This window comes from Dermacentor andersoni, chromosome 10 (genome assembly GCF_023375885.2).
Source record: "Dermacentor andersoni chromosome 10, qqDerAnde1_hic_scaffold, whole genome shotgun sequence".
NCBI classification, from domain to species: Eukaryota; Metazoa; Arthropoda; class Arachnida; order Ixodida; family Ixodidae; genus Dermacentor; species Dermacentor andersoni.
This window is the reverse complement of record NC_092823.1, coordinates 131,848,163-131,861,330: the sequence shown is the minus strand read 5'-3', so window position 1 is coordinate 131,861,330 and position 13,168 is coordinate 131,848,163.

The following is a 13,168-nucleotide window of genomic DNA, read 5'->3' as shown; positions in this document are numbered from 1 at the left end:
GGATTCGTGGGGAGTGATATGTGCGCAGAACGAGCGCTTTCGAGGCAACCTAATTTTCCTCGCGAAAATGATTATTTTCATGGGCTATAGGCTTACTGTTCTTTCAATTTTTACGAGAAAATTATTCTTGGCCCAATAGTTTATTTATTGCGTGATTCGGCGTTAGCGGATTCGTGGGGAGTGATATGTGCGCAGAATGAGCGCTTTCGAGGCAACTTAATTTTCCTCGCGAAAATGATTATTTTCATGGGCTATAGGCTTACTGTTCTTTCAATTTTTACGAGAAAATTATTCTTGGCCCAATAGTTTATTTATTGCGTGATTCGGCGTTAGCGGATGCGTGGGGAGTGATATGTGCGCAGAACGAGCGCTTTCGAGGCAACCTAATTTTCCTCGCGAAAGTGATTATTTTCATGGGCTATAGGCTTACTGTTCTTTCAATTTTTACGAGAAAATTATTCTTGGCCCAATCGTTTATTTATTGCGTGATTCGGCGTTAGCGGATGCGTGGGGAGTGATATGTGCGCAGAACGAGCGCTTTCGAGGCAACCTAATTTTCCTCGCGAGAATGATTATTTTCATGGGCTATAGGCTTACTGTTCTTTCAATTTTTACGAGAAAATTATTCTTGGCCCAATCGTTTATTTATTGCGTGATTCGGCGTTAGCGGATGCGTGGGGAGTGATATGTGCGCAGAACGAGCGCTTTCGAGGCAACTTAATTTTCCTCGAGAAAATGATTATTTTCATGGGCTATAGGCTTACTGTTCTTTCAATTTTTACGAGAAAATTATTCTTGGCCCAATCGTTTATTTATTGCGTGATTCGGCGTTAGCGGATGCGTGGGAAGTGATATGTGCGCAGAACGAGCGCTTTCGAGGCAACTTAATTTTCCTCGAGAAAATGATTATTTTCATGAGCTATAGTCTTACTGTTTTTTCCATTTTTACGAGAAAATTAATCTTGGCCCAATCGTTTATTTATTGCGTGATTCGGCGTTAGCGGATTCGTGGGGAGTGATATGTGCGCAGAACGAGCGCTTTCGAGGCAACCTAATTTTCCTCGCGAAAATGATTATTTTCATGGGCTATAGGCTTACTGTTCTTTCAATTTTTACGAGAAAATTATTCTTGGCCCAATAGTTTATTTATTGCGTGATTCGGCGTTAGCGGATTCGTGGGGAGTGATATGTGCGCAGAATGAGCGCTTTCGAGGCAACTTAATTTTCCTCGCGAAAATGATTATTTTCATGGGCTATAGGCTTACTGTTCTTTCAATTTTTACGAGAAAATTATTCTTGGCCCAATAGTTTATTTATTGCGTGATTCGGCGTTAGCGGATGCGTGGGGAGTGATATGTGCGCAGAACGAGCGCTTTCGAGGCAACCTAATTTTCCTCGCGAAAGTGATTATTTTCATGGGCTATAGGCTTACTGTTCTTTCAATTTTTACGAGAAAATTATTCTTGGCCCAATCGTTTATTTATTGCGTGATTCGGCGTTAGCGGATGCGTGGGGAGTGATATGTGCGCAGAACGAGCGCTTTCGAGGCAACCTAATTTTCCTCGCGAGAATGATTATTTTCATGGGCTATAGGCTTACTGTTTTTTTCCATTTTTACGAGAAAATTAATCTTGGCCCAATCGTTTATTTATCGCGTGATTCGGCGTTAGCGGATGCGTGGGGAGTGATATGTATGAACAAGCAGTACGTTCCGGAGAACTGATTTTACCTGGCACAGGCGATATTTCCTTGGCCTTACCGTTCTTTCATATTTTGGAGAAAATACAGTCTTCGTGTTGTCGTTTCTTTTTTCAGGTAAATTTGAGTCTGGATGGTCTGATCTGCCAATCATGGAGACGAGATTTACCTAGGAACTAAGTCGTAGTTTTATAGGTTTTTATGTTGTCATTGATTGATTGATTTCGTGTTGGTCATGCAACCAGGCCTTAAATTGCGGATACGTGCGTGTTGGGAGATCGCCTGTTTTTTTGTCTTCTCTGAATACATTCTTTGTTGCGGGGCTGGAGACCCGCAAGTGAGGCACGGCCCGTCACGTCATCGCTTGGTTCGCGGCTCACATGGGCCGGAACGTCTTCCCCGGCTCGATCAACCGCAATGAGCTGGCCCACGACAAGGCGCGAGGTCTCGTCAACTGTGCCGGTCCGAGGGGCCCGGCTTCGCAGGGTATCGACCGAACCACGGACCCGCTGCTTACTTTCAGATCACTGCTCCCTACCAGCTGGGACGCAGGCAGTTTCCGGGTCCTCACCCGAAGCTAGGCAGACCCCAGGCCTCGGGGCCGAGAATGCTGCAGATGGGCTCCTTTCTGTCTCGCTCAAGGCTGAGCCACTACACTCCGGGTGGGATCCCCGCTGCCCCTACTGCGGCGAGGAACGGTCCACCTTGAATTACATGCTGTGGAAATTTTCTGCGTTGTGCCACTAGCCTTTCAACAGGCAAGAAGACTGGGATGAAGCCGTCAAGAGCGATGACCTTCAAGTCCAGCTTTGGGTTGTCCAGAGGGCCTGCGACAGGGCGGAAGATCACGGTCTCCCGCCCCCTTCGCGGGTGCGGCCCGCGACTACGACAACGTAGTTCCTTAGGACCAAATAAAGTTTCTTGTCTGTCTGTCTGAATACGTTTGCACTGCGGGAACAGTATAAGGAAATCGGAAGCCCTAGGATCGAGTCCCACGCATGCAGAAGCCTTCAACCTGCTCCCGAGGTTCTGCAAAGACTTCACTTGTAGGAACAGTTTATTGCTTTTTTTTCTCTCGTGAGAAAATTCTGCAGACTAAAAGTTGGAAGCTCTGACAGCGACAGGCAGTGCATTATTAATTTCGTATGGATAGTGATCCTCACTGTTGAAGGATGATCCTCGAAAAAAAAAAAAAAACATTGGCAGGATAGCGTTTTCAACATAGCTTTGTTAAATGTAATTCCATCGAATGCGTTTGGTCTTCCGTCTTGTTCCAGCTCTCCTATTTATTGATTTTCTTTTTTTTTTATCGAACAAGCCTGAACCGGGGTGAGAGAGGAACATGCATGCCGCAGCGTGCCTTCGTATAACGCAGATAATGGTTCCCACTAGAGAAGCACGTTTCAGTCTGTTCTTGAAATTTTGATCCCCATTTTCAAACGAAATTCGTGCCAAAGGCAACTGAGCCACCAAAACCGTAGTGAGCAGCATTACCGCCAGGTAGTGCGTAGTTGCAACGTGCGCTGCGGTGCACAGGAAACTGAAAACCATCATCGAGTTCAATAAATTTTCGCGGCATTCAGAGGCAAGAAATTAAATAAAACATGGTAATGAAGAAAAAACAATGTATGCGGTTTCGCTAACACAAATTATGCATTTAAACGGGACTTATGGAAGATGACAGCTCGGGCGCTATCAACTGGTTGTTTATTCAAAATTTAACTTATGGGGTTTCATGTGCCAAAACCACTTTATGATTATGAGGCACGCCGTAGTGGGGGACTCCGGAAATTTCGACCAGCTGGGGTTCTTTAACGTGCACCTAAATCTAAGCACACGGGTGTTTTCGTATTTCGCCCCCATCGAAATGCGGCCGCCATGGCCGGGATTCGATCCCGCGACCTCGTGCTCAGCAGCCCAACACCGTAGCCACTGAGCAACCACGGCGGGTTGTTTATTCAAAGGAGCGGAAATATAGAAAGGAAAAGGGCGGGAAGCAACAAAGATATCCAATGATGTTATAAAAAAGATTTAAGAAACACAATAAAGGCTGCTATTTATTATGTACGAAATGTAGCAAGAGCTACGGCGAGCCGGCATTTATGACAAACTCCATCATGCGGGCAAACTGAAGGCAGTGACAGTGACAAGAACTTTATCAGCGTGTCCTGAGGAACTTAATCGGGGCGAACCGAAGGCTCCCCGATTAAGTTTGTGGCTCCGCCCACGACGGGACAGTGAGGTGGTAGCTCCGCGACGTCGCGGGCCCTCTGGACGGCCTGTAGTTGGTTCGTGAAATCCGAGCTCTTCAGCAAGGCGTCCCACTTGGACTTGTATTGAAGGTCGGAGCCCGCGTTGTGCGGGCACAGCCAGAGCATGTGGTCGAAGGAGCAGCATGCGTGACCGCATTTGGAGCACGACTGCGGGAAGTTGGGGTCTATCTAACTAAGCGCTCTGGGGGTGAGGTAGGATCTCGCTTGTGAAAGCCTGAAAGTAACGGCCTGAGCGCTGTTCAATTTCAGGTTGGGGGAGGGAATTTCCTCCTGCTGCGTCTGTAATCCGACGTAATTTTGTGAAAGGTGGTAAAATGATCTTTGAAGGGGCAATCCTGTGGGAGAGCACTTACCTTTTTTTTTACAGCGAAAGCTGTATGTGAATAACCTTCCGTAGTTTATTCGGCGTCTGGCAACAGAAACGGACTTGGCGATTTCTTGCAAACCCATACGCGATGGGTTGCATTGTTTGCTTTGTGTGTGATCACGTACGGATGCAGTGTAGCAGCGCAGATGTCAAAATGCCCGACAGATTACAACGATCGCCGTGAAAAATAGCGTGACGTCAAGGTTATTGCATTAGATGAGCAGGAGAGGTATCGGCGCTAAGAACAGTTGCGTTATCGATGGGGCGGAGACGTGTAGTTAGTACACCCGAAGAGCAACATGTGTACGAGGAGCGCCGGAGGGAACAGCAATGAGAATGTAAACGGTGCCGGCGCGAAACGACCACCGACGAATAACTTTCCCGCGATGCTGAACGAACAAATGACAACTATTCCACTCTGTGACGATGGAATGGCAGCGAAAGCACGTTTGAGAGCTTTGACTCTCGTCAGCTTTCGCTGCCATTCCATCTTCACAGAGTGAAATGGTTGTTTTTTTTCGGAAAAGCCAATCTGCGCATATCTGTTTATTCGTCACGTTAACCGACGTCATCACATGCACGGAGAGTGATGTATTCGTCGAACCAGCGCTTTGTGGGTGCTTCGTACGCCACCTGCGGCCAGTTGTGTTTTCATCCACTTTCATTTTCATTATGGAACATTACATTTATGGAATTCAAATAAGTACGTGGAATTTCCTCTATTCTTTCCTTGGTATATTTGCTTGTTGGCTTCTTATGATATCACATCTTGATTAGATACTCTGACCGCTAAGGTTTCCATCGCAGTAAAATAATGGGCACCACTAAAATTGGCTGTCAGTCACTCTAAGAGCTTGAGAATAGCTCATGTGCATTATCTATGAATGAGAGTTCATTTAAAGTGAGTCGCGGGACCATACGATAATTCGGAGGTCCTGGATCCTCTGGTCACGAAGGCTACGTCAACCGTAACAAAGTCCGAAGCTTTCTGCCCCCCATCACGCGGTAGAGGCACAGCTCTACCGCTACACTAGCGCACACCTGCTGTCGCGGAGGTTCATGGGTGTAGTGATTGGACGCCTGGCGCCACAGCTGCTCCTGCTTTCGGACTGCAAACACGCCTCGACCAAAGAAAGTGAGCTTTGCTTCTACGTCACGCGCCAGAAGAGCCAGGGATAGGCAGCGCTACCCTAATCTAACGGAGAGATAGAGAGATAGAGAGAGAGCGAGAGAGAACTTTTTTCGTCAGCGCGGGGAGCTAGTTGGTGGACACCCTTGAGGAAGGCCAGATGACCGCGATAGGCGATGCGTGAAGGCGGCCTCTTCGGCTCGCTTCATGGCTCCATGGCACGTCCGGGCTGGAACGGAAGAAGAGAAGCAAGAACGTTTAGCTCGCAGACACGCAAATAAGGAGCCACTATACAATGGTTCGTACCACGATAATTCCACGTAAGAAAGTTTCGGCCCTATTCTTCTTTTCTTAAAATTTTATGGTTATCAGAAGTAGAGACAACTGAGTGAGTCGGTGTACGTTGATTGCGAAAGAACAGCACGACGACGACGAAAGACACATAGTTGGACACATCCTAACGTTGACTCGATATTGTGTATTATTACTGTATACAATTATACAGTAAGCATTCGGTAACACACAGAATCACTTTCTAGCATGGGTGAGCCTATAGCAGGCTTTCGGGCTGAAGCTTCTCCTATACAAGCTGCAAGCTTTCAAACGGGCGTATGGTAAAGCAAGAACTACTCTTGTCATTACGTTCCTCCTCACGACTTGGTAGATCCTGTGGGCGCTAAATGAATATAACGGGAAGAGTTCAAGAAAGCCTCGCTAAAAAAGAAAAGGGGGGAGGGGATAACAAAAATTGGGGTCAGTTACTCTTTTCGTCCGTTTTAATAACAGAGTGAACTGAATGGTGGCTTTGACCCTTTTAAAATGTTCGTCACGAGTTCCAGGCCTCGATCCTTTAGGCCCAACATACGCAGACTGCCCACAAAGGAACGCTCGACGAAAGCGAGACGCGAAGAGGGAGGAGATCGAGCAAGCGGCTCGTTGCCGGCATCGCGAGCAGGCGTTGCGCGCACTATAGAGTCTCTCTTCCATTATTTTTTTTCAGGAGCCTCGGCCAAACCGACGCGTTAGCCTAATTAGCCCCCATCGGCGAGCTCGCTCGCGGCGGCAGCGGTGGCTTCACTCCACATCCGCCTAGCGGCGTGCTCGACGACGCGCCGTGAGTGTGCAGACGCGCGCCACTGCGGTGACTTCATTAGGCCTAGCACGCTTTCCCGCCGCTTCGCGCGCCCTCCCTCCCTCCCTCACGGTACCTTGCCCTCCTCCCCCCCTCCGCCCCCACAACGCGGCGCGTTCTCGGGCTAGAGCACGGAGCGTGCCTGGGCGGCCGAGTTGTTTCGGAGGCGCCGAAACTGTCGCCCCAATTAGGCTTAATTTACCCCGCTCCCGTCTCGTTTTCAGGGAGCAAAGTGTGCGCGCGCGTGTGTGTGTGCACTCGCGTCCCGGACCTCGTAAGCACGCGTGCATTCACCGCCAACGCGTGCCGCGCTGCCGAGAAGCTAATTTGGACGGCATACTGTGGGCGACGGTTGAAGTGCTTGAATCCGCACAGACCCTTGCGATGACTTTCCGGTGGAAACACCCTGAAACAAAGGGGGAAGGAAAACGCGTGCATTAATACAACTTTTCTGAGCCGTACGTTTCCTCAGTAATAATAGCGGCCATAAGAGTGTTTTAACGTAGCGAAAACGTAGTATCAAATAGACGTACACCATATATTACCACCATAAGTATGATAAGTAGACGTGCACAAAAAAAAATATCTGAGAGCAGCAATGCTGGTGGCGACATCTTGTGATGTAAAGCGTTTTGCTGCGACAACTGTTTTGGCAACTTCCAAAGTGGACGCGACGGCGTGGAGAAAGGGAGGGTGACGGGGCAGAGGAGGATCTAGGAAAACTTTATCATTTTGTATTGCAACAATACTACGTGTTCTCAGGCCTGTTCCGTGCTGTGTATTGCGGATGGATGCATACCTGTAACCCTTTGACTTCGATGAGCTGATTGGTATTGATGGAAAAGAAAATACATTGTTGCAAACTGGACGTGCGTCTGGTTGACCTCCCTACCTTTCCTTCCTTCCTTTTCATCCTCATCATCGAAATAGATTGTTAGCAGTTAGATTGAGTAAAGCTGAGAGCCTGAGATACTAGCATTAATTTGCCGGCTACCCTATCCGAGAAACACTATAGCTAATAATCATATCCATTGCAACTCGCATTTCTTCAACTATAGTTGGCGGTGTGGGAGCGCGCTTGATGTACCGCATCCTGCTTGTATATATAATCGCAGCTACCAGAAAGCGACGAGGAAAAGCTCTCTCTGTTCATTTCTGACTGCTGCGTCGATAAACAATCGGATTTATTGTGTGCTAAAACAGTACTACAAATCCTGACTTACGTGGTATACTATACACCCTGCAAGGGGAGTTATTGGTTACGTAAAAATAGCGAAATTTGATAAAAAAGTAAGGTGAAATAGCTGATGACTGGCTAAAAAAAAAAATACGTGCAGGAACCGACGATTATTGTCAATGTAAGCAAACAGTCGGACGCTTCTTGAAATCTATTCATATTATTTAGCGAATGTGTTATGTCCGACGAAAGGGCAGCGCAACCGTGGAGCGATATCAACACGGCTTTAGCCATCAACTTAACAGCGGCGGGAGAACCGTCCGGCTCTATGTTCCTGGAATGAAAGCCCGCGCCAGTTTGTATGCTGGCGCTTTTTAAGCACAACCAAAGGGTGATAACGCTTGCGCTATTGCCACGGCAAAAGGCTGGCTGTGATGCCTCATCGCCTAGGTGCGCGAAGTATCTCCCCCACACTTGTTTATTGTCTGTCTCGTAGTACGATCGCGCGCCGTAGCAGTCGGGAAGTCGGCGCTGCCGTAGTGGGTAACGGTGACCTTGTTCAGCGACTTTCCTGGTTGTCGACGGCTGTTCGACAGGCTCGGTGATGCTGCTAGCGCCAGCTGTGACCTGATCCTCATCGTCGAAGTCGGTTGTGATAACCGTGTCGTCAGAGTCCGGAGCACGTATGATGCGGTTACGGCGACGCGCCGATTCACACACACTTCGAGGGGTCACGACGCTAACACGACACGGCACTGGACCGGTGCGAGCGAGAACGATAGTGCTTAACCACCTTATTTCACGGCGAACCTTGCGGGCACGGACATGGTCTCCTTCGCTGAACGTACTCGCACGGCGCCTGTGGCGACTGGTGTCCTGAAACTGTTTGCTGACGACCCACTCGTCAACGGAGGGCCTGACGAGGTCCAGCCTAGTCCTGAGGCGCCTCCCCAACAGCAAAAGAGTCGCTTCCGTAGTGTTGCGGTACGACAGGAGGAGGTCTGCGAGCTTTGACGGTGCATGATGTGGGTCGGCTGGACTTCCGATGTGCGCCCTTCAGCGTCTGGACGAAACGTTCTGTCAGACCGTTGCCGATGGGGTGATATAGAGGTGTTCGCACGTGTCTGGTTCCCACTCACTGCAGGTACTCTGAAAATCTGCAGAAGCGAGCCGAGTGCCGTTGTCCGACACCAAAGTCTCGGGGAATCCGAATCTGAAAAACAGTTCAGGTAGGCATGAAGGAAAGAAGGAAAAAGTGGAGAAGGAAGACAGGGAGGTTAAACAGTTTAGCCTAACCGGTTTGCTACCCCACACATGGGAGCGGGATGGGGGGGATGAAAGATGGGGAGAAGAGATAGAGAGCACATAACACGGCACGCACAACGTTGGTTACAGTCCGTCACTCTTGCCCGGTACGTAACATCACTGTCACAGCCGCTTGTCCAAGCCCGTCTCTTTCATAAACCGAAGTAGTCCCTTCGTCGCCTTCAGCTGCGATGTCTTCTGTCGGCGATATGTGAAAATGGTTGCAACTGACAATGGTCTATTGTCAAGGTGCGCTAGAACGGACGCCATGGACTGTCTCTGAACATTATATTCAGGACAGTCGCACAGAATGTGTTCCAGCGTCTCCTCGCAAAGACAGGCATTGCAGAGAGCGTTGTCGGCCATTCCAATGCGAAACGAGTAAGATTTTGTGAAGGCCACCCCTAGCCATAAGCGATAAAACAGGGTGGCCTCACTTCGGTGGAGTCCACCAGTTGGCATACAGAGATGCATCAAGGAGGGCAGGTCGTGTTGACGATTGCTCCGGTTGGTCCGGCTGCTTGGTGTGCACCATAGAGAGAGCGTGATCTCCCGTGCAAGCACTTGAAGTCTGCTGGCTGCGTCGGACCGTGAAAGTGGTATGGCCTCTTCCTGTGTGTCTTCAAGAGCTGTCCGAGCGGCTTTATCGGCGTCTTCATTTCCTATGACGCCGCAGTGACTTGGCAGCCACTGATACGTCACGTGATGTCCTTTCTCATGTGATGTATGGAGTAGGCATCTAATATCGAGCACTAGCTGCTCGAATGGCCCGCGACGCAAAGCTGATAGCACAGATTGTAGGGCTGCCTTTGAGTCACTGAAAATTGACCATTGTCGAGGTGGTTCCCGATTGACGAAACAAAGCACAGCGCGAAGAGCAGCTAGTTCCGCAGATGTAGATGTCGTTGGGTGGTCAGTCCTAAAGCTGATGGTAATACCTCTTTCTGGGACGACCACAGCACAAGACGAACACTGGATGTTTGTGGAACCATCAGTATAAATATGTGCACTGTCCGCGTACCTCTCGTGCAGAAGAAGCAGAGACAGTTGTTTCAGCACAGGCGATGACAGCTCAGACTTTTTCCCGATTCCTGGTACGCCGAGATGGTGAGATGAAATGGTTGCTTCAGTGGTGGTTGTCCGCATTGGAAACACTTCTGGTTACCGCGGCCAGTTTTTCACCCGTTGGGTGGATGCAGTGTTTGTTGATTACATGGCCCAAATAAGTCAGCTCGTCACGAAAGAATTCGCACTTCGATGAATTGACGCGGATTCCACGTTCTGAAAGCCTTTTTAGATCTGCGTCAAGGTTCTGCAAGTGATGTACCTTTGAGCGACCCGTAAATAGGATATCATCAATGTAGCAAAACACGAAGTTGGGGACCTTCAAGGCATTATTCATTATTTTTTTTAATATTGCGGGTGCCGAAGCAATTCCAAAGGACAAACGATTCACGGCGCAAAGGCCGTTGTGAGTGTTAAGCGTAAGGCACTGTTTTGACTCTTGATCCATTTCTACATGGTACGCCCTGTTAAGATCAATTTTAGAAAATTGCTGTCCACCAGCGAGGGCAACAAACAGCACTTCGGGTTTGGGTAACGGGTAGCGTTCTACGTCTAGTATGGAGTTCAGTGTCAGCTTGTAATTGCCGCATACTCTTACTGACCCGTCTCGCTTCAAAACTGGCACCACCGAAGTGGCGTACTCGCTACTCGTTACCTGTGTCAATATGCCCGTTTGTTCTCTATATAGACAACTCTTGCCCAACAGCACTTTCTTAAAGAAAACGGAACGCTTCGAGCTTCGAAACACTTTAGCGTCTTACCATCTTTGAAAACAAGAGTTGCCTTCTCACCTCGAATGGTGCCTAGCTCGTCCCTGAGGTCCTTGTGGTGGTCAAGCAAGAATTTTAGCTTGGGCAGTCGTTCAACGCTGAGTGATGGGCTCACACTGTAGCTGTTGCAGGCCGCAAACTTTCCTCTAGTCGATGCGCACTTGCTGAAGCCAGTTGTGCCCGAACAGCGCTGGGCCACTTGGAGGAAGCACGTACAGCGGCAAGCGCTGGCACTGGTCGCTGTGCTGAACTCTAAGAAAAGGAATACCGCATGGCTTCACGGGTTCGCTCTTATAAGTCCTGAGCTTCAACTTAGTTTCCTTCAGATGTATTGTTGGAAAAAGTGAGCGGAACTGATCCAGTGACATTACCGAAATGGCGGATCCCGTATCAAGCTCCATTTGCAAGGCAACACCCTCGATGATTAAGCCGAGCGTGATGAGGGTCTCCTGTGTCTACCTCTTCGGCTGCAACACTTTGCAGGGGTGGTTCGGACGGTTGTAACAACCGAACGTTCTGCACTGTTCGCTGCATGCCGTAGTGAAGGACTCCGGAAATTTTGAGCACCTGGGGTTCTTTAACGTGCACCTACATTTAAGTACACGGGTCTTTTCGCACCCATCGAAATGCGGCCGCCGTGGGATTTGATCCCGCGACCTCGTGCTCAGCAGCCCAACACCATAGCCACTGAGAAACCACGGCGGGTGGCTTTCTGAATGTGCCCTTTCTTGCTGCAGAAAAAAAAAAGTCGCATTGACGTGCGAACACGCATTGGCATAGAACTGGGGTTAAACAGGGCGAAAAAGACGAGGACACAAGGAAACAAATACCACAGACAAGCGCTGACTGCCAACTGGAAGTTTACTTGAAATTCACCGGACATTTATACCTTTTTCAGCATAGGCATGCATGCGCACATCAGTCGCAAAAACATCTGCAAATCAACAACATTATAATCTTTCTTCCAAAAATGTGGTTTCTTTTCCCGACAAGGCAAGAGAGGGAGTGCTTACACATTTATGTCCTTCCTTTCTAATGTGAAATGCTTCTACTATTTCCCTTTCCCTCTTACCCTTTCATTTCCCTATGAATTGCGTCTTTTCAAATATGGGGGTGCAGTGACACTTGTTACAGTGTCCGGCTAAATGATTCCTATAGCCATTTTTTAGGTTACTGCTGTGCTGACGAGCTCTTTCATTGAAGTACTGTCCCGTTTGACCTATATAAGATTTTCCATAGCTGAGCGGTATCTGATAGATAACGTTGCGCCTGCACTCAGTGAAACGAGCACTCCCTCTCTTGCCTTGTCGGGAAAAGAAATCACATTTTTTGGAAGAAAGATTACAATGTTATTGATTTGCAGATGTTTTTGCGACTGATGCGCGCATGCCTATGCTGAAAAAGGTATAAATGTCCGGTGAATTTCAAATAAATTTCCAGTTGGCAGTCAGCGCTTGTCTGTGGTATTTGTTTCCTTGTGTCCTCGTCTTTTTCGCGCTGTTTAACCCCAGTTCTAAGCATGAACCAACTAGCCCTCATCAAGATCTTACTAACGCATTGGCAGTGTGAGCAGAGTTACAGCGGAAGCATTTCGTTGTTCCCCTGGTAGGCAACTGATGCACCCTGAACTCGCTTTCAGGCTTCGAATGAACAGCTAGCGTTAGCGAGCGCAGCTTTCAATGCTGTTGCGCGGTCAATGGCTCGTTGAAACGTTAGATTCTTGTCTTCCGAAAACAAGTATACCGCAGACACTGAGGATACCGCAGACAAATCTGTCTCGAAGCGACTCGTCAGAAATGCACAAAACTCGCATGTTTGCGCCAACGGCCGTAGCTCCGCCACGTATACTGTGGTATCGTTTCATGTTCCTTCTGCCCTCGGCGATGAAACTTCGCTCGCTCGCCTATGACTGGTCGTTCAGGGAAAAATCTCTACGAATCAGTTTGCACAAGGTTTCCAGTGACTTCGAGGACGGCTCTGCTAGAGCGGCAAGCGACTTGAGTAGCGAATACGTCTGTGGAACCAATATGGTGCCAAACGCCTCTACCTTCTGTTCCTGCGGAACATTATCGGCTACCCGCCGTGGTTGCTCAGTGGCTATGGTGTTAGGCTGCTGAGCACGCGGTAGAATTTTCGAAATGTTCTACTTGCTCCAGCTGCAGACTCGTGGTCGCCTTCGCCATACTGTCCCAGCCGGCTGCTTCTCGACTGTCCATGCGTAATCCGTCAGTACGTGAATTCCGTTGCTGTCA